Consider the following 22,808-nt stretch of genomic DNA (forward strand, 5'->3'; position numbering starts at 1 on the left):
TTTCTCCACATCCTTGCCAGCACTTGTCCTTTGTGGATTTGTTGATACCCATTTTGACAGGTGTGAGGTGATGCTTCATTATTGTTTTAATTTGCATCTCTCTGATGATAAGTGACTTTGAGCATTCCTGTATATGTTTCTTGGCCTTCTGTAAGTTCCATTAGGAGAACTGTCTTCTTAGGTCCTTTGCCCATTTTTAAATTGGATTTCTTGTCTTCCTTTTGTTAAGTTGTATGAATTTCTTATATAGTTGGAATATTAACCCCTTATGAAATGTATTTTTGGCAAATATGTTCTCCCATAGAGTGGGCTCCTTTGTTAGCGCACACTCTTTTAACCACTAATGGATAGATCTTTATCCCCTCCTAATCACTGTATAAACATTTTTATTTGGTACCAAAAATGTCAAAATTCACATTTTAAAAACCCTTCAATGAATTTCTTTTGAATATTTTTCATTTACTGTTTTCTGAGCTTCTGTTAACCTACACAAAGTACCAATTTTAAATGTCTCTTTCTTTCTTTCTTTCTTCCTTTCTTTCTTTCTTTCTTTTCTTTTCTTTCTTTCTTCCTTTCTTTTTTTATTTTGGTTATTCTATAGAGAATGGAGACAGTATTTGAAAAACTTTGAAATACACTTCAGGAAAGGATTAGCATAGAAATCATTGGTTCCAATACATATTTTACTAAAAAACAGATGTATTTCAATAGTATCATAACCAAAGAAAATGTAACCTTCCACTCTCTGATCTGATGTTATAGAAAACTAATATTTCATAAATGGCAAGTTTCTATGACAGATTATCTATATGCTCTTCCTGACATTCTATAAATATGAAAATATAACTGTTTATTAAATTCTTATATTAATCAATAACTATGGTTAATTGGTAAAACCAATCAATTAAAAATGTAGGAAAGAGAAAACAAAATAATTGTAAAGTTAAAAGCCAGTTTATCCAGAACACAAAGAGATGCCATGGACTCTATAAATATTTCTAACACTCCTTTTATGCATATTAGCAAAAGAAAATGAGAGATACTTGTTTTATTTTATGTACTTTTACAAGTCTGAGATAAGTTCTAAAACATGAATAGTTGAGTCCATTGTGCTTTTCTGCCCATAAAATTGATTTGTTATTCATTGAGCAGAGTAGACCAAGGACTTCATGTTGATAATGACTATATATGAACAACTTGACTCAATGTATTCATCCACTCTTTTAATTTGAATGGCACCAAATAAAAGAAAATAGACTTTAACATTGTTTAGTGTATTATAATTTGTCAAGCATAATAGCAAAATTAGTTTGGTTATGCAAGGATTTTGGAGCAATAGCACTATGAGATGGTGTCATGAAGTACCACAATTCCACAATCAATCTCTAAGATATTGCCCTGACAGGAGGAGCCCATAGTAATAACACCTGGACTCAGGGATGCTTCACATCTGCAGGTGATTTACATCTCAGGGATGCTTCACAACTAAGAAGAACAATCCTGAAATTAACAGTTCTGGTTGCCAAAACCTACCATCAATCCAAATGAAAATTTTCAGGTACCAGAGTCACTTCTGCTACAGGCCATTTGTTGGCTATATTGCAGCCAACTTCAAACATTCTTCTGTCCTCTTCCAATAGTTCCACTTCTCATGAGGATCTTCTACATATTTTTTTCCTCCTCAGCCACCAGACCCAACCAACCAGCCTGGTTATCTGATTGAATAAAGTTAGCTCTTAAATAAAATTCATTTCTGAATCCAGATAAGTAATACCTTTAAACTTGCTAGCCCATTGTGATCCATTGAGTAGTTCTAGTCAGCTTCTATTATAGTATTAAGTTCTGAAAGCAACTTCTTTTAAAAATATTTTTTTCTGGAACAAAATTTCCTTGCTTTCTTTTGGATAAATTTCTCTATTGAAGTGTTTCTCCAGTGAGAAGTGGGCTTTGCCAAGGAGCCTCCACGCCGATTCTCCTTTTGCTCAACTCCATTATGCAGCAACCTCTCTGATCACCCTTTTAAAACTAAAGACCAAATGATCAAATGGGATCAGGAAGTGACCACAGCTCACAGGGCATCAATTCCTCTCCTCAGCATATTATAGGAACACAAGCTACGCCAGAAAACATAGCAGAGCCCATTACAGCTCTCGAGTTCCAGTTATCAACATTGATTTTTTTAAATGGGAAATTTTCATTAGAAGTCATCACATGACTTACATTCACTAATAACTTTCATTAAGATATATATTGGAACCTCACTATAACATTGTCCTTGGACAAAGTGTTACATAGTCATTTTTAGAAGGGTTTTTTTCATGTAAGAAAATTCTCATAGGTAGAATCTATCTCAATCTAAACTCTCCCTGGCATTCAACAGTGATGGTCAAAGTCCCATAATATACACATTAAAATTACAACAGGTATAAAATATACACAGATATAATGCATAAATATATTTAGACTTGTTTATTTTACTTATTTTTCAACAGGATAAAATTTAGAGGTTGAAAATGTTATTTTAAGCCATTATGATTTAGAATAAAGAGCAGGCAATGACAGCATATTTGAATATTAATCCCATTTAATATAATTGCCAGATTAATTAATTTCTTCAGTATTCACTCTCTATTCCTGTGACAAATGAAAAAAACCCAAAACACTACAAAGCATTAAAATGATATTTTGTCATTGGTTCAAGATAACCTGATAAATCACTTGCCAACTGGCATTATAAACAAAAACACAGACATTTTGAAATGTAACATTACATGTAATCTGTCCTAAAGTGTGATCTATAAATGTTCTCCTGCAGAATAATCCAGGATTCCTGGTAAAATACCTAGCTATAGTTATAACTGTGGACCTGCTAAATCAGAATCTCTGGAGATGAGGCCTTGTAACATGCATTGTAATAAGTCCTTCAAGTTGTTTATATCATGAAGTTACAGTAAATATGATACAGTAAAATTATAGAGACTTTGATTTTTATATAAATCTATAGTCTTTATCATATTAATAAAAAATATCTATATTCAGACTGACTTTTCTGGTGAAATAGAATATAAAATAATGATTAGTCATCTATGTATAATTTTAAATGGATATTTAAGAAACATAAAACAATAAGTTTAGCAGTAACCATCCTAATGTTTGAGAGTTTAATGGAGCCATAAGTGCCTAAAGTATTTGCAGAGATGAAGAATAATTTATCCTTTGAAACACTGTGAAACTACTAAAGCTCATAAAACCATTCCTATGTATCCTGATATTCTCTCAGGTGGACTTAAAAATTAGCCATCCCAACCAGATTTGACCCATATCTCTTTTTTTAAGATAATGAGAGGAACCTTTGATCCTTGGAAATTATAGGAAATTATTAGATTGTGAAATCCACTGGATCTAGTTGTCTTAAGTTGTATTAATTTGCTCAACAAATATAATAAATATTATACTAGTTACTGATCTATAGCCAGTGCCCTTTTAGAGCTTAAACTCTAGAAAAGAAGTCAGAAGCAGAATCCCAATTAAATGGAGAATAAATCATTATAAAATGTATTCACAGGCAAAATCAAAGAAGGAACTGAATGTACTATAGCACGTGTGTCAAACACAAGGCCCGCGGGCCAAATCCGTCCCACCAGGCCTTGCAATGTGGCCCGCACCGCGCTGTCATCACTGCACTCCACTGCGTTTCCTTCACAATGACAGTTTATGACTGTTCAGTAAACCATTCAGCCCGCGATTTAGGCTGGATTTTAGATTTTGGCCCCTTCTCTGATTGAGTTCGACACCCCTATACTATAGGGTATTAGGGGGAACATCAGTTAGAATTGACTTTAATCTTTCTAATGACACTATTTTAGGTTAGATATGAGAATAACAATAGTTAACTTTGCATATGGTGAAAAAAAGTCTTTTAGAAAGAAAAACTAGAATGTTCAAGAGTCCTGATATAAGAATAATCTTGGCATGTAGAAGAAATTAAAAACTATGAATCTGATTTGAGTAAAGCAGGGAGACAACCTATGAGATGTGACTAAAAGATAGAAAAATGTGAAACTGTACAGGGCTCTGTTGGTAATGGCAAAAAATTTGAGATTAATTTCAAATACATTGGAAAAGTAGAGAGATATGAACTGGGAGATTTTAAGAGATCACTTTGGCTAGTGTACTTACAGAGTATACAAAGTTAAAAATAAAATTAGGTAGACTAGTGGTGGAGCTAAGATAATAAATTAGGTAAGAAAACTAGACATTTGGATTAAATATTGTGAAAACAAAGAGAGGACACAAAAATGACCCAAAGGCCTCTAGGTGTTTGGGGTTATTTTTGTTTGTTTGTTTTTTGTTTTTTTTTTTGGGGGGGGGGTGTTGTTTTGTTTAGTTTTAGTTTTAGTTTTTATCTGAATGCTTGCTGCTGCCATTTACTTGGAGTGTGTTACCTGAAGTATCTATGTGCTGTTCTTAAGTGAGACATGGATTCTCAGTTTGTTATTTTAACATATAGACTACACTCAAGCAGTTTCATAAAGTTGTAAGCTTGTTAGAATACTTTTTAAAAATTATTTGTTTAAAGTATTAAATGTCTTGTTTTCCTCCATTGATCTCTCCCCACCCACTCCCACCCCCTAGCACAAGCCCTCACCCCCCTAGTATCAGCATCCATTGGTTACTGTTATATGCATGCATACAAGTCCTTTTGTTGATCTTTAACCGGCTCCTCCAACCTCCCCTGCTGTCCCTGTGAGGTTTGTCAGTTTTTTCAATGCTTCCCTGTCTCTGGGTTTATTTTTGTTCTTCATTTTGTTCTTTATTATATTCCACAAATGAGTGAAATCATGTGATATTTATATTTCTCTGAGTGGCTCAATTCACTTAGCACAATGCTCTCCATGTCCATCCATGCTGTTGCAAATTGCAAGAGTTCTTTCTTTTTTTATAGCAGTGTAGTATCCCATTGTCTAGATGAGCTACCTCATCTGCAGACCCACAAACACCAGGATTCCAACCTCCTTAATCACAGGCTCATGTGAGTCCCAAAGTGAACTCCCCTCCCACCAAGCCTGCTGCTTCAGCCCTATGCTACCCACCCCCCAGCACCTGGACCCTTCAGTGAGAGCAAAAATAGGGAGACAAAGAAACAACCCCAAAGGAAAGAAAAGGAGGAATCATCAGGAAAAGGAACTAAATGAAACAAGGCATGCAATATATCAGAAAACAAATTCAGAGTAAAAATCATACAGTTCATAAAGCGGCTGGATGAGAAAATCAACAAGTTAAGTAAAAATCAAAAGGAAATGAAGAATGATATAGCTACAATGAAAAAAACATAATGGCCGAGGTCAGTTTGGCTCTCTGGATAGAGTGTCGGCCTGTGGACTGAAAGATCCCAGTTTCGATTCTAGTCAAGGGCATGTACCTTGGTTGCGGGCACATCCCCAGTAGGGGGTGTACAAGAGGCAGCTGATCCTCTGTCATCGACGTTTCTAACTCTCTATTCCTCTCTCTTCCCTCTATGTAAAAAATCAATAAAATATATATTAAACATACACACACACACACACACACACACACACACACACACACACACACGAAAGGTTTCAACAGTAGAGTAGGAGAAGCAGAGGAATGAATTAGCAAGTTAAAAGACAGGACAGAAAAACACACCAAATCTGAATAGCAATTGGAGAAAAAAAAAATTGAAAGCAGGAGGAAAGCCAAAAGGAGCTTTGGGAGAGCATGATTTGTTAGAGCACTTTAATATAGAATCTATAGAAAGAATGGTAACCTCTCTCTCTTTACTCCCCTCTTCAACTGTCTTGAGTACCCTGAACTTTTATTCACACTCAAAAATCAGAATCCTATCTGACAGAACTTCTTCAGATGAGAAATAATGGTAATTTCTCAGTAACAGTGTTAAATAATAAAAGCATTTCTGGTCAAGGCAATTGTTTGTTGAAAATAATAATTTCCCAAATGATGAATAGGAATAATGACTATAAAAAGTTAGTATATGACATTTGCCAAATTCAACTCAGCTTTATTTTAAGAGCCTTCTACTGGGGCCAAGAATAATGACTCAAATTAATGAACTTAAAAGTTGTTTTAAAATGTTTAATGGAGACATTTCAAATCATGCTCTGAGATTTTTTACTGTTACTTTTGCTGAATTCAATGTGTTGCTGAGATTTAATCAGATTAATCAGACACCATAAGTACACTGTGAAGTACACTGTTCCATACAAACACCTTAAGAACTTTTAAATAAGTTAAACTTGGATATATGATTTTACTAATAATTAACAAGAAAGGGCTCATAGGTTTTAGTTAACGTAGTTGGTTAGAGAAGTATTTGACAAAGGAGATGGGAAATTTTGGAATCATCTTTTTGTTTCTGTTTTTTAATCTTCTAATCTAGAGGGAATCCATAAATTACTAAAAAATAAATTTAACTTATGAACAGATGCAATTAATCAGAAAATGAAATTGTAAACTTTATGGGAGATAATATTTGTTATAAAGTTGTATTATTAATTTCAATCATATATTTTCCAAATTATAGGAAAATGTGAAGAATTTCAATCCTTGGTTAGCAAAGTCTTTCAATTGCCTGATAAACCTTCAGCAGTCTTAATGATCAGCATACCTGTCAATTTTATTTTGTGGTTTCCTGTGAGCAGTTTACAAAAGATAAAGAAAAATCAAACCCAATGATGCACTATATTTTAAAACTTCATCAGAAAATGAAATAGTGCCATTTTAAAAAATATTGATGGATCTTGAGATTATTATGGTAAACAAAATAAGATAGAGAGAAAAAAATAAGAACTCATATGTGGAATTGAAATCTGAAAGGAACAAATGAAAAACAAGAAAAACAACCAAACAAAAACTCAAAGATTCAGACGTATTATGGTGGTTACCACAGGGAAGAGGAATGGGGGTGAGGGTAATAAAGGGTAAAGATAGTTCAAATATACACTGAGTAGCCAGATTATTATGATCTCTGAATGCATAATAATATGGCCACTCAGTGTATATCTATATAATAAAGGGCTAATATGAAAATTGTTCCCTCGACCAGGAATTCTACTAGCAGGCAAGTCGGCCAACCACCCATGTCCCCTTTCCTTGGCCAGGCTGGCCAGACCCCACCCATGCATGAATTCATGCACCGGGCTTAAATATATATATTGAGTGCCAGATTATTATGTGTTCAACGACCATAATAATCTGGCCACTCAGTGTATAGTGACAGAAAAAGATTTGAGTTTGGATAGTGGCCACACAATGCAACGTACAGATGATGCATCACAGAATTATGTACTTGAAACCTCTATAATTTTTTAAAAATATATTTTATTGATATTTCACAGAAAGGAAGGGAGAGAGATAGAGAGCTAGAAACATCGATGAGACAGAAACATCAACAACCTACCAGGGATGTGCCCGCAACCAATGTACATGCCCTTGACCAGAATCAAACCTGGGACCTTTCAGTCCGCAGACCGATGCTCTATCACTGAGCCAAACCGGCTTTGGCAAAAACTCTATAATTTTATTAACCAATGTCATCCTAGTAAATTTGATTTAAAAAATAAAGCTTGTTTTTGGCATATGCCCATTCTGTCGAATTATGCATTCTTGGTTCTATGTGCTTATTTTAATGTTATCAGACACAAAAAAAATCTATGCCTTTATTGCTTTGAAATAAAACATAATACATATTTTCTACAAAAATATTAAAAAACAAACATTCTTTGAGTTTAATAAAAAAGACTTAGTGTTTTTTTGTTTGTTTTGTTTTTACCTATTATCAAATTAGAGATTTTGAATAAATTCAACTTCATAATTGTATTTACTTTTAATTCTATTGTTCTAGAAAGCTGTCAGATATCACCAATTTTTTGACTTCACTCATCCTGAACAGTTTATCTATCTCTATCACTGTTTTTACCACTAGACTCTGCCTTCATTACTTAATATAATGTCCTAAGCATAAATGATTTAGTGAAAATTTCTAGTAGAAATTGGATTATCAGTGGATATTGTATCACTTCATATCCTGGCATTTAATTCAGATAATTCAAGCTGCTCTCATGATCCTAACCTTCCTTGGGAGAATAGGTCCAAGTGATCCTGGGTCATGGCACTCTTAAGTTTAATTTTTTAATGACTACAGTGCCAGAAGGATGGTTATCTCATATAATCAGCTTTCAAAAGACACATTTTCTTTTTTTTAACCCACATAGTGCTTGTTTGTATACATCATTGTTCATGAATAGTACAGTTTTACTTCTTTACCATTCTAATTCATCTGATATGAAGGACTTTCTTAATAAAACTCTAATTTTTCCCCTGGAATGTTTAACTCAATTTTATAGCAACCCTTCTACAGCAAAAATGTAGTTTAAATGTGTTACTGAGTTATTGCTACTATTAATATAACAAATTAATACAACACTTTTTCCCCCTTACAGTTCAGTAGGTCAGAGGTCCAAAATGGGTCTTACTGAGATATACTCAAGTCTTCATCATGGCTGTGTTCCCTCTTGAAACTCAGAGAGAATCAGTCTAGAGGCCTGATACATCCCTTGGCTTCTGGCCCCTGACTCCATCTACTAAGCTTATCACTCCAACCTCTGCTGCAGTCATCCTTATCCTATAGTAGCATCTTTAAGCCTCTCTCTAATATATCACATGTGATTACATTGGGCCCACACAAATAATTCAGAACGATTTCTCCATTTTAAAGTCAGATGATTAGCGACCTTAATTCCAGCAGCCATCTTAATACTCTCCTTTACCATGTAACAACATATTAACAGTCTCTGGGGATTAGAATGTGGGCCTTTGAAAGGCCATTATTATAGTTACTACACTAAGAAAAAATGTAAAAGGTAAAATCCTATATAATAAAAGGCTAATTTGCAAATTGCCCCATTGACTGGGAGTTCAACTGGGTATTCAACCAGGAGGCGAGGCCAGCTGGCCAACCGCCCATGGCCCCTCCCCCTGGCCAGCTCAACCTAATGGTCCTGATAAGGGCAGGCCAGCCAGAACTCACCCATGCATGAATTCGTGCACCAGGCCTCTAGTTATGTATAATGCACAATTAACTCTGGCAATGAAACATTATACTATGTAAATATTTCTGTCATATACTGTTTTAAAAAGGTTTTAGCTACTAAATTATTGATCAAATTTTGGTATATTCTTGGGGAAAAAAAACTCGTATCGCTGATGTTAAGTCATCAAATATAAGAAGATAGTCTTTTTAAAATTCAAAAGAAATATTAAAGGCTACCTAAAAAATAGAAAAAGAAATTTAATTGCTATGCCTCAAGAGGCCTGATTTCTTCATATGTTTTACCCCTGGTAACATACATTTGTATCAAGTTCTTTCCTGACACAGTCTACATGCTATTTACTCCACGCTTTGCAAATGCCTTAATTCTCATTACTGTTTACATTAAGCCTATTTATCCAAGCTTTCCTTCATTAGTTTCTTTTAATCAACCTCCCCTTATTTTTATCTTCTGAACTCAATTTCATTTATTACATATTCCATATCAGCATGTACTTGATTATGCTCTGCTTTACAATGCTCCCTTGTTTATACAATTTCCCCCCACATCAGTTTCTTTGTCTGCATGACTTACCATCTTAATATTCAGTGGCAACAACACCTGCTTAGGCTCTGTCTCCAGCTGGGAAAATAATATCTTCCAATTTCTAGTTTAACTTAAACTTCTTAATTAAGCAAAGCCTCCATTTGAGGGAATAGTGGGATTTCTGCCTTGAACACTGTATAATGTACAGAAACACATTTGGGGGCATAATTGACTTTTATGTACAGAAGCCAGATGCATTGCATGCCTCTGTGTGCTTAGAGAAGCAAGTTTATCTCATATATCACAATAAGCATCTGTTTTACTAAATTTCACTGCCGGATACTCATCATGCTTAGGAAACAAAACACTTAAGGAAGTAAAGGGTTTTTCCAATAAAAAGATAAAGAAAGAAAAGAACATGAGAATGCTTTCTTTAAAAAATAAATCTTTTTCTATCAGTTCAACCTAAAGTAGGAACTACCAATAAATAAATAAATAAATAAATAAATAAATGTCATTATTGAAATGATTTCTGATAAGGCATTTTGAGCACAATCATGCATAAATTTAGAGAAAGTGATAGATGTATTGATATTAAAAGGTTGATTTCAATGGTACAAGGTATGTTCAGAGTTTTGAATAAAATTAGTTTAAAAATGAACAGAAAACATAAGTTTAAAAATGAACAGAAAACAAATTATACAAATATGAACATCCTAATAGTTTATTAGATAAATGTTTTTGTTTATAACATGAATATATCCATAAGTTTTATGAAATTATTATTAATAATTCCATATAAATACTCTGTCTTTTTCTGCATTGTTTATAGACTATAGAGATCTTAATGCATTTAGTGTCCACATGAGGCTCTTAATGTTTCCTGCCAATGTACTTTGTCCATTTTTCTATTGGACTACTAATCTTTTCTTATTGATTTGTTAGAACTATTTATATGTCAAATACGTCAAATGAATTGCAATTTTTTTCTGATCTGTCAGTTTTTTTGGTATCATTTGAAATGTAAAATTTTTCTATTTTAACAAAATCTAACCTATCATTCATTTTCTTATTTTTTTCTGTCAAAATAAACTTAGGAATGTTGATTTTGCTCTAGTAACACAGTAATATTTGCCTATGAATTTTTTATTTCCTTATAAATTGAGACGTTAACTTGATACCTACACTGGAATCATTTTTTATTTTAATTAAAATATAATTAACATATACTATTACATTATTTTTGGGTGTTCAGCACCATTATTCAACATTTATATAGCTTATGAAATGATCACTACAACAAGTTTAACAACCACCTGGTGTGGTATAAAGTTATATTATTGACTATCATCCCTATGCTGTACATTATATCCCATGACATAAATTTTATACCTGGAAATTTATACCTTTTATGCCCCTTCACCTTTTTCATCTCTCTTCCCCCTCCCTCAATATAACCTATCTGTCCAGTAAGTATCTATGCAAAAAAATAATAAAAACACTACTTTGTAAAGATATATGTACCCCATTGCAACATTATTTACAATAGCTAAAATATGAAAGCAAATTGAGTTTCCAGCAATAGATGAATGAGTAAAGAAGATGCTGTATGTGAATATATTTTATTCACCCAATGGAATATTTTTCAATTAAAAAGCACAAAATCTTACCTTTTGTGACAACATGAATGGACTTAGAGAGTACATGCTAAGTAAAATAAATCAGATAGAGATAGTATTAATTTTTATGAATGATGCAGTATAACTTTCTGTTACTATGAATAACATATTCAATAGCTTGAGTATAATTTTATGAATGATTTATCATTTCCCTCTGATTTGAAAGACCATCATTATTATAAATCAGATATTAAGTTTATTGAAATTATGGGGGGGGGGGAGATTATGTAAATTCAAGCATAATAGCCAGCCTTACTTTTGTACCACTTTTCCCCTGAGTGCTAGATGGAGGGATTGCTTTTCTATGGTTTAGTGTGTGAATAGCATAGCATGGTTTAAATAACATTTGAACTACAAGAAACTTCCATTTCTGTGCTGAACCATGTTCCAGCTTGTTTCTGCACATTTGCCTCTGAGAGTAGACACTGAATTTTATTTATGGCTATATTTCTACTACTCAAAATTGTGTCAGGTAATGCAAATGGGCTCAAAAATATCTGTTTAATTAGTTAGATGGACAAGTATCTGATTTTTCCATTGCATTGATGCACCTCCCTCATCCAAGGATATTTTTTTCCATTGACTTTTTTACAGAATGGAAGGGAAGGAGGAGGGAGGAGAGAAACATTCACATGAAAGAGACACATGAATTAACCTCTTGTACCTTCTATAAATGAAACTTCATAACCCCTGGAGGCCTAGGCTGGCCAGGGTGTGTGGAAAGCTTGGCTTCCTTTATTTGCCAGAGAAACCCAAGCCTCTCAACTGCTCTCTTTGGTTGGGGTTAATTTGCATACTTGCTCTGATTGGCTGGTGGGTGTACCAGAGTGATGGTTAATTTGCATATTATTATTTTATTAGGTAGGATTTGTTGCTATTGAAGTAAGAATAGTAATTGACATAAAAAGGAAATTACATAATATGTGTATATATCTATGCACCTATTTTCATGATGGATATATGTTTATAGATGAGTGTGAATATATGTGGTAAATAATATATCTCTTTTGTATTAATAATCACACATATATGTACATACATAAACAATATATATGGATATTTATGCAACAATTTTATTTCTATTCATTTCCTCAGCTAAAAACTGAAGGGAATTTAAATGATTGATCTAGAAGTTTTTTTAACCATATTCTCCACATTTATCCTCATTTTCATGATTCCTTAGATTAAAATTTTGTGACTATTTTCCTATAATTTATATATACTTGCAATAGTCACCTTGAGAAACTCACTCTTTGGCCAAGATCTCGAGGACTAATTGCATGTAAATATATGTGTGTGTGGAAAACACATTTGACAAAAAAAGGTCAACGGTAAAAAAAACAAAACAAAAAAAAAAACAAAACAAAACAAAAAAACTATATACCTATCAGAAAGAATAACAAAATCTCTGAGAAAATTATCTGTGCATTTCTTTGTGTTTATAAAACTAATAGAGTATATTTCTTGCTACCAGGCTGTTTATTTTCATTCTATTTGATTCCATGTGAACTGCAATATTAGCATAATACATTGGTAATTTGATATTTTGTCACAGTAAGTATGATCTTATGTAGAATGATCCAAAAATAAAGAAATAAATCAGTGAGTTCCCAGAAAATATGTTTTTTGAAGGATTAAATCATTGAAAATCATCAGTCAGTAATACAGCAAGATGGGGAAAAGGGGTGAAAACTAAAATTCTTGAGGCCAGTGAAAAACTGTAGTGATGTTGTATTCTGTGCATCAATCACCATTACCACACATCTTTAATACCTGTATTGCCAAATACTTTGCATACAGCCTTAATGGTGAATAATAGATAGTCCACAGTACTGAAACTGAAATGAGACTTTAGAATAAGTAATATTCAAAAGCATTTCAAAAATGTATTATTTCTACAAATGGAAATACTGCTTTTGTCAATGTTACCTATACAAATTTTGATTTAATTTACCCAAGATTAGCAAATTCAGTTCTAGTGAACAATTTTCAAATTTGACAAATGTAATATGTGAAATAACTGTATGATCATAAAAAAATCTACAACTCTATTTATACAAATTTGTCAGTAGTAACAACTAAAGTTAGCGTGGGTGCAATATCATTGTTTTCCCCACAGTCTTCTGCAGCACCAACCAATCTTCTTTTTAGATAATTGGTGGAAATTATCTAAATCAAGTCCTGTGCTCAGGAGACCTCAGCACATGCCCTCTAGCCTGCCTCCCAACTCTATAGGAGTTCTAGAGTCACCACAGGAAAGTACACACTCACTGCAGGTGTTGAAATGCCTCACTCTGCAAATTCAGAACTAAAAAAGAACAATATGAATCTAATTTTTAAAAACTGTTTAAGAACACTGTAACTTTAGGAAATAAATTATGCTGGATTAGATGACTCTCTTCATTCCATCCAGCCAATCTTCTCGTGTTTTTTCATTATTGTCCACATTATTTTCATTATTTGTCACAACTAACAACTACTTCATTGTTAAACTTCATTAATTATTTCACAATAAATTATCTCAATGGCATTTTGTTGTCTCTGCTGTTCTGGTTCTATCCCTGTACTTCTGATTCAGTTTGTGTGCTTTTTTTTTTTTTATTGAAAAACAATAGGCTAATAAACTAAGCCTTGTAAAAGTCATCATTTCTCTTATGCTGTATAATAGCAAATATCTCTTAGGTCTGCAATCAAAGTAGAGATAAAGTTAATTATATTATTTTCATATCAATTAATAATAGCAATGTAATTGTCATTCTAAAATCTAGTGCAAGAAACAGTTGGTTGCACAAACAATAGCAGGAAGATAACAAGCACCCACACCAAGACAAGTCCACACACTTGCTTCCACAGCCAAAGTAATGCCATATGTCCTCAGTGATGTGGGTGGACTAAAGTAACAGTTGCCTTGCTAAAGAGGACCAGACGTGCAGGCAACCTATCACACTGTTCTTTTTACTTATGGTTGGTGAAAACTCAGTTGAAGTCCTTGCCGAGATGAATAGTATGGCTAAAGAAGATGTAGAAAAGAACCATGGATAGTGAAAAAGGTCACTTATATGTGTTATACAATTATTAGATCTCTGGACATGGAAGCTAAGAATATTTTTGTGCATTATGCTTTGCATTATTAACAGTTATTTAACAATCAACATAATTATTTAACCCAATCTCATTTTTCCTCGTTGTTTTTTCAATAAGTACAAAGTGGTGGATGTACAGTCCCACATCAAAAATGACCATTCATAATTACCCTTATTTAATTCTATGTTAAACAAACATCTCTATTATTAGCTGATCATCATAAAAATTATATGGTTCATTGATATTAAAGAAAGTGAAAAACACTTAAAAACAAATTATTTTTTAATAATTTCTGGAAAGCAAATAGGAGCACTAAGAGAAAACTGCATTCACACACATTTACCATTTACAAGGAAAAAAAACACAAACAAACATGGATTTGGGATTATTATAACAGCATTGTATGTATATCAATAATGATTACCCCTGGAATTTCCACAACTGCAACTGCAAAAATTATTCAGATATTGTATTGATGATAAAATGTGTAGTTTTAAGATCATTCTTAATACTGTGATCAGCCAGCTGGCATGGTTCAATGGTTGAGCATTGACCTATGAACCAAGAGGTAATGGTTCGATTCCTGATCAGGACACATGTCCAGGTTGCAGGCTCAATCCCCAGTAGGATGAGTGCAAGAGGCAGCCCATCAGTGATTCTCTCACATCATTGATGTTTCATATCTCTCTCCCTCTCCCTTCCTCTCCGACATCAATTATATATATATCTCAAAATACTGTGATCAATTTACTTTTCTTTTAAATTCTTCTTTTTGACAAATGAGAGAACATTTAGGAAAGATAATGTTCCCAGCACAACATACAACCAGTAATGTATATCACATCCATTTACAACATAATTTTAAGAAAATGGAGGACAAACTTGTGAGACAGCAAGAATTCATTTGCATTAAATTAATGTGAACAGGGCATTTCTAGTTTCTTTTGGCAACAATGGTTTAGAAGGGGATGAATTCATCTTATGAAACTGTCCTCTTTTGGGTTAAAAACAATTTTAAAGGCTGACAGGACCATCATTAAATTTCTCCTGGAAGCCTGCAATTAGTATATATAGCTCTTGAGATAAAATATTAAAAATGCACACATTTGAGAGGACCAATTGTTATGGAACCACATCTGACATCCCCTTGAAAATTATGTCCTACAAAGTGTAAAAACTGAACCAAGAATTCTGTGATTTCTTATATGGTTTTGTCTTTGTAAACAGAAGATAAGCTTTATAAATAAGAACTGTTCTAAGAACTGCTTATAAATAAGAAATCAAAGATATTAATCTATATAATTTAAATCTAAGTAATCTAGGTATGGCCTTGATAGATAATTGACTTAATATTTTGATAAGTGCAAACAATTCCACATTTTACATAACCTAGATTTCTACCAAATTTCTAACTCACAAAATTTATCAGCAATTTTGTGAGATAGAAATATTCTCCTCCAATGTTTTCTAATAAAAAGAATCTGATATCCCCAAATATACTCTGATTTTCCCTGGAAAAACAAGCACATTAATCTTAGGATTTCAGGGCACAAAATATTATCACCATTTGTAATAGGCTAAATTATAACACCCAAAGATGTTCTCCTCATAATTGCCAGACCCTGTGAATGTATTACTTTCCAGAATGTATTACTTTAATGTATTAAATTCCTCAAAAGGAATTTTCAGATGTAGTTGAGTTAAGGATATTGCAATGGAGAAAGTGTCCTGAATCATTCAGGCGATGCCAATATAATCACGAGTCCTTGAAAAAGGGATGGAAAGAGATTCAGAGTTAGAGAAAGAGGAAATAAGAGAACAGAAAAAGAAACATGAGTAACTTATCTTGAAAATGAAGGAAGGGGCCATAAGCCAATGCATTTAAATAGCAACTAAAAGCAGGGGGAAAATATTAAATGGTTCTCCCCTAAGAGGAACCAGCCCTACAGACATCTTGATGTTAGCTCAGTGAAACTAATTTTAGAATTCTTACTTCCAGAAGTATAGACAGTAAATTTGTGTTAAGTCATTTAGTTTGTGGAAACTAATATAGCATTGTAATAAGCAAAAGAAAGCAAACAAAATACTGATGAATTTGAGATATCTGGGAAAATAAAGTGTTGAACTCAAAAACAACACTTATCTTGGCAACTTTATTGTATGTTACTTATTTACATATTGAGTCACATTATTAACATCATTATCATAACTATCAATCAATATGAATACACTAGTACAGCTAATTTAGAGATAAGAATTTCTGTTTCAGTCATCTTATAATCCCATACAGATGGCCTTGAACAACACTGTATCTGATGGAGCTAATAACTTCATTAAAGAATCTTCCTGATTTGCAGTGAAGTAACATCTAAAATTAAATCAATTTAGCAATACCCAGAATATTCAGAGTTATTTTCAAGAACAACACTAAGAGTGAGTTTGTGACACTAACGTCACCAACAGAATCAAAGTTAATTTGAACAATTTTAAACAATATTTAAAACAACATGTCCATTTTTCTCTTGTTAAAAATAAATCATTTCCAACTCTCTTTTATATTTATGCTAACTGGATGAAGTCCAGACATGAATTAGCTACCACAAATAAAAAATTATTTAAATAGACAAATTTCACTTATTGCTGACAGAATGACAGTACAAAACTGTCAAAACTTTGAAGAAATAAGTGCTTTGTGGGAAAAATATTTCCCATTCTTTATCAAAACTTGTCCTGAGACTTAGTTGCCTTCTCTTCATATGACTATGCACAGTAAAAGTTATAAAATATTCATTCTACTTTTGTAGTTTAATGGTTACAGGACATCAGAAATAGGATGTAGGAATGGTCTGTGCAATATTGACATTGAATTTGAGGAAGAAAACAAAATTTGGAAATAAAGATGTATTATTGCAATATGTAGGGAGCAAAAATATATATATTTATTATTGGTCTATAATGTGCTAAAATCATTACATAAATGGCTTCATCAAATCTCCTCAATGAACCAACACCAACTCTCCTCAAAGTGGGCATTTTATTCAATTTATAAAGTAAAGAACAAGACTATAGAAAGGGAACTTGTTAAACACCACACAGCTAATTGAGGGCAAACAAACAAACAAACAAAGCAAAAATAAGGTGAGTATAATAGCAAAAATAAAAAAAAAAATAGCAATCTCATCCTGACAGGACCTGAAACTACACCAAGAAGAAAAACATGAACAAAGAATCTCTAAGTTAGAATTATTAACCTCCCATTTCAAGAAGAAGCAATTTAGGTTAAGAAAGGCTATACCATTTGTTTCAAGCTCAGACAACTACCAAGAGGTAATTTTTAACCCAAGTCTATAACATACTTTATTATTCTAAGATGCATATGCATTATTTACAGGATTAGCTGAAATAATTCTTGTCAATCCTAAGTGAGTGTCTGATGATTGAAAACTGTGCTATAGTTTATCCTTAATATTATTTAGCTTGGAAATCATTAAATTTCTTCACTTGTCTTTTGAAATTTCACTGCTTATTCATATTTCAATTCTCTAGGAAAAATAAAGTTCAACATATACATCCCTTTTGGTTGCAAATTTTGGAGCTCAAGTAATATGTAGCACATCACATTAAACTGCTATTTGTTTTGGAATAAAAAAGGAAACATTTCATTAAGTAAAAAATAATTGGATTGTATATTTTATATGTATAATGCAGCTTACTAAGTGTAATTTCTATAAAAAGCATAGTTTTATATGTCTTCCAAGTGCTTAATAATACATTTAAACAAATCAGAATAATCTAAATTACAAATAACAAAAATTTGTTCAGCAACTGCTATTTTTTATTTCCTGTAACTTAGCCCATTTAAAGATTTAAAAACATATTTTAAAGTCAAAATTGCAGGACCGATACCTCTACCTTTTCATAGTTACTCTTAAGTGATGAATAAAATGTATTTATCCAAAGTTACCTAGGCTTTGAAACAAATGCAGTAAAAATTGTGGTCGCCAACCATGTCCATTGTTCATATGTCCTACATTTTTATGCATTAAACTTGCTCTAATATCCCTTGTACCATCAGTGTCACCACAAAGGGGAATATAGAAAGCATCTCATAATGAATACGATGTTCAATCATCTCCCTAATATCTTATGCCCCCTTTGAACTAATAATTAAAATGAACAACTAAGTTAACACAGCACTTTTAGGAAAATAGTCCAAAAATTGAATTTATATCTCTGCAATTTTTTATCCAAGAAAGCATGACCTAATGGGCATCACATATGTGGAAGGAACAGCTCACTTTTATCAATGAATATTCATGATACTTCATGAAACCAGGGCTGCCCCACCAATACCTTCTTAGCACTCACTATTCTCATCTCATGGGTCAGACAACATCCAAGGCTAAGCAAGGACTCTGTCCAAAGGCTTTCTTGAGCCACCAGAGCTATGTGCAGGGTTGTCCAGAAATTCTAGGGCATTAATGGCCCTCCTCCCTGTGCCTGGAGCAGCCCTGGATTAATGATGGAAATTTACAGAAGAAACTGCCCTATCCCCTTGCCCCTTAGCCCAATCAATCAGAATAATCTAAATATTCTGCACTGTTTCCCAGAGTGCTCTGATTGAGCCCTACTTGCTCCTTATATTCCTAACTCACTATAAACAACAGAGATGATATAAGTTGATTACTATAACTACTAGTTATTTTACTGTAATGTGTACACAAATCTCTATTCAACAGGAATGTTTATAGATAAATATGTCTAAAGATATACAATGTCTCCCATTCTTTCCTGAGGGATAAAACAACAGATCTCCTTTTCTTAGCCTTCTCTCTCCCTCCTTCCTCACTCAGTTTCTATCTGAAATAATTGCAAAGGAAGAAATAAAAAAGGCTTTGGACAGCACTCTCAAGGGGACCTCTTCTCTCAGAAGAGCTATAATGATGGGCATCATCACATATCCTGTGTGAACTACTCTATAGAATCTGAGAGAAGAGATTTTGATTCCAGAAACATCATTTTAAGCCATTCTTTTAGTATCAGGACCTTAAAGGAACTGGCCAGATGGTCAAGAGCCATAGAGCTTATTACCTGATCATTCACAAATACCTGAGCCATTAGTTAATGACAAATGCTGCAATGACATGCAAAGTTGCATACAACATTCTTAGTTCCCAAATGCAACAATAAATATTATGTATTTAACATGAAAAAAGTTACAAACTGTTTGAGGCTCCTATCTGGTATTTATTAATCTTTCTCACTCTTTGCCCATCCACCTAAACTCTCTGCTGAGCACATGCAGAACACACAGGCATACCCTCCCAACCCACCCCACTTGCCAAAAGAGAATCACAAACTGCCTTTGAAACTCAAATGGCCTCCAAAGCATGTTTTTACCACTTAAGAATGAAAAAATTTAAAGGTTGAATCAATGTTATAGAATTTTTTATCTCTCAAATTATAGTACGCTTACTTTAAACCAGTCCATATCAAAACACCAACAAATATATATCAAATAAATTTATATAAATGTGGTCAAATATTAAAAAATAAAAAAGCTCAGTTTCTTCTCTTCCTATATTAAATATACATTATCTTCCAATGTTCTCAAGGAATCTTAACTATTCACTGTGAAGTCTGACAGTTCACTCTGAAGGCAAGTTGTAGCTGTGCTTCATGTTTACACTAAGCAGTTTTAAAATGCATCTAAATGTGAGTTGCCTTCTATCTTGATTGTAAGACATAAATTATTCTCAAGAATATTCTTAGTAAATACTGAGTCTGTCTTTTAATCTGCTCTTATTAAGGAGGACACATGGTCAGCTGTTAGTTGTTTAGAAGTCATTTGGGGAGCATATGCTAATAACTCTATACACTTATATCAGAGTATATTCTACATAAAAGAAGTAAAATCATGGCTTAAGAAATAATCAGAAAAATAGCAAGGAATATTTTAAGATATTTTTTACATAAGGCATATTCAAGTATTACTAGTACAATAATTTTAACTAAAAGCAGCCATGCAATTTTGGGGGGAAAGAAATGAAGTTAAGAAGCCTGAGTTTAAATTCCTGTTTTACATCATAACAATTTTGAAATTTTAGGAAAATTAATCCCTCTATGTCACATTCTCTTCACCTGAAAAATATAACTAATATTACTATTCTGTAAAAATTAGAAATGGAATATATATGAAAGAATCTGGCTTACAGTAGTAGATAACCAAGAAGTATATGCTGAGTCCAAACTGATGTTAAAGAAGAGCAAAGTAAAATATTACTTTTTAATTGCTAAAACTGTATATGCATATATCTCCATTTGAAAATCCAATAAGTCCTCCTAAGTATAAAATGACACTGGTGTCTTATAGAGACCTTTGTAAATATTTAAAAGATATTTCAACTCCATCTCCAAATTTGGTTCTGATATTTATTTGCTCAATTTATAATTTGTATACTTCACTATTATGAAAATGTCGATGTGGCTAATAGTACACCCAACAATGATTCTACTGTAAAGCTTACAGCAACGTTGATGGAGTAAGAATTGAATTCAAACACAAAAATAGTCATCCCAACCATCAGAAGCAAAACATTTAGACCACTCTTGTGACTGTGATGATTACATACATGCTAGTGTTACTAGTAAGAAAGCAACTTCTAAGCCAAATAAATTCATAACACACCTTAGGAATTTAGCCTCTCGCATATACACACAATAGATTTTTTAAAAATGAAGCAAATGTGAAAAACACATTAAATTGAGGAAGTTCTGTGGGAAATGTCCATTAATTCATCCCCAGAATTTTTCTATCAATCTCTTTCCCCAAAGTCCTTGGAGGAAAATAGAGTTGCTTTCTTCTCATGAACTCATTATCTCTCAGATAGCGATTTCAGGACTTGTCAATCAGACACCTAAAAGTTGTGCTGTTAAAGAAATCCGAAATGGTAATAATTTTGGAACAAAGGGTGGAAAGGAGATGAGTAAATCAACATGGCTTTTAAGCTAAATTGCTGTCACATTTCAGAGCCTACCTAAAGAGCCTGGAGTTCCCGCCTGTAATGGGCTATGAGGGGGGAGAGCAAAAGAACCTCTGGTTACTGAGAGGGAGGGCTCCCCCCTGGGGAATCAGGGAGAAGCACCACTCCCCACTTAGAAGGCAGGCTGCCTGCCCGGCTGTCCACTCAGACCCTTACTTCCACACCTTTCAAACCATTTGACTTAGCCTGGAAAATTGGGCATGAGCCAAGGAGAAGGAGGGACAGAAGGACAAAATAAGCTGCCACGAAAACAAACGACTGTCTAGAAAGCTTACATATATAAACGCATATAGAACGCGTACATTTTTGGGGAACTTTCCTAAAACCCAGTGAGTCACTTCAGCTGAATTCCATCTGAATCCACTGGTCCTTGCAGTGAGGATCACACCACCCACTGCCCATCCTCCCACCCCCGGCCATTGTAGCCACAGCTAAGAGCCTTCTGTCTGTCCCTGACTTTGGTAAAAATTTAAAAGCCAGCCGCGCTCAGGGAGCTGAGCGAACTCGCCAATTCCAAAGCTCTCTTGGGGACTTTCCTGTCCAGCTCTGTTTAACTCACCTGGCGTGGGGGGTCTAGATGCAGCCTCAGCCCAGAGGGACAGGAGGCAGCCCTGGGAGCTCAGCTGCCACTGCCTGAATGGGGAAGGCAGGGAAGCAGAGCAGCTCCCCGTCCTGCTGCTCTGGCGGCTCCCAGATTTCTTCCTCCCCCACAGGGAGCCTCCTTCCTTTTCTCCTCCTCCAGCACTGGCTCTCCCACAGCAGCAGAGCTGGTTCCTCCTGCCTCCGCCCCGCCTCCAGGCAGGAGAACTGTCCACGGTTCTGCTGAAGCTCCGCTCCTCCTGGGCAGGCTGTGCGCACTGTCCCCGCTGTGACACCGGAGTCTGGAGCAGAGCTGATGATGATGCCTTGTGAGGCCGGAGAAAGGTCTGGAGGAGGCGACCATCTGGACCTGGAGCATCTAACATTCTCTTATAGATGGAAATAATTGATAACCTGGCTTCTTCCTAAACATCTCCAGGAATTCACAAGTGCCAAAAAGTAAATGAGGGGCTGAGGATACACCTGCATTCGTATTATTCTCTCTACATAGAGAAACTCGACTAGATTCTAGGACTGAAAAGTCCAAGAAGTGATATAAGATTCCGTCTAGTTATTTTGACACGTTTGGGTGTTCTTGGGGGCTTCTTATCAAACCAGCAATTTCTTACTCAAGACAACACAAATTTCCAAGGAATGATGCTGATGCTTACTAAATGCCAAGCTCTTCATTTAATAGCCTCCTTTTCCCTACTCTCAGTTCATCTTCATCACAGTTCTGTGATGTGCCATTACCTACTCTACTTTCTATTTTAGGAATTAGAAATGGAGTAACTTGCTCAAGGTCC

General features: G+C 34.0%; 1 protein-coding gene across 12 annotated transcripts in view; it reads right to left on the reverse strand.

Annotated features, from left to right (window-relative positions):
- The window catches only part of ROBO2 (roundabout guidance receptor 2), a 1,761,697-nt gene extending 1,739,564 nt beyond the window's left edge, over window positions 1–22,133 (reverse strand). For 10 of the 12 annotated variants that reach the window (XM_036444354.2, XM_045584070.1, XM_045584066.1 and 7 more), the window contains exon 1: window positions 21,983–22,132. The gene's annotated coding sequence lies outside the window, so the exon portion shown is untranslated. Of the gene's footprint in view, window positions 1–21,982 lie in introns of all 12 variants that reach the window. The other 2 variants (XM_045584073.1, XM_045584072.1) reach the window with 1 other exon arrangement.
- Window positions 22,134–22,808: the final 675 nt, after the last annotated feature.

The sequence above is a fragment of the Pipistrellus kuhlii genome, unplaced genomic scaffold (genome assembly GCF_014108245.1).
Source record: "Pipistrellus kuhlii isolate mPipKuh1 unplaced genomic scaffold, mPipKuh1.p scaffold_m20_p_2, whole genome shotgun sequence".
In the NCBI taxonomy this organism is placed as follows: domain Eukaryota; kingdom Metazoa; phylum Chordata; class Mammalia; order Chiroptera; family Vespertilionidae; genus Pipistrellus; species Pipistrellus kuhlii.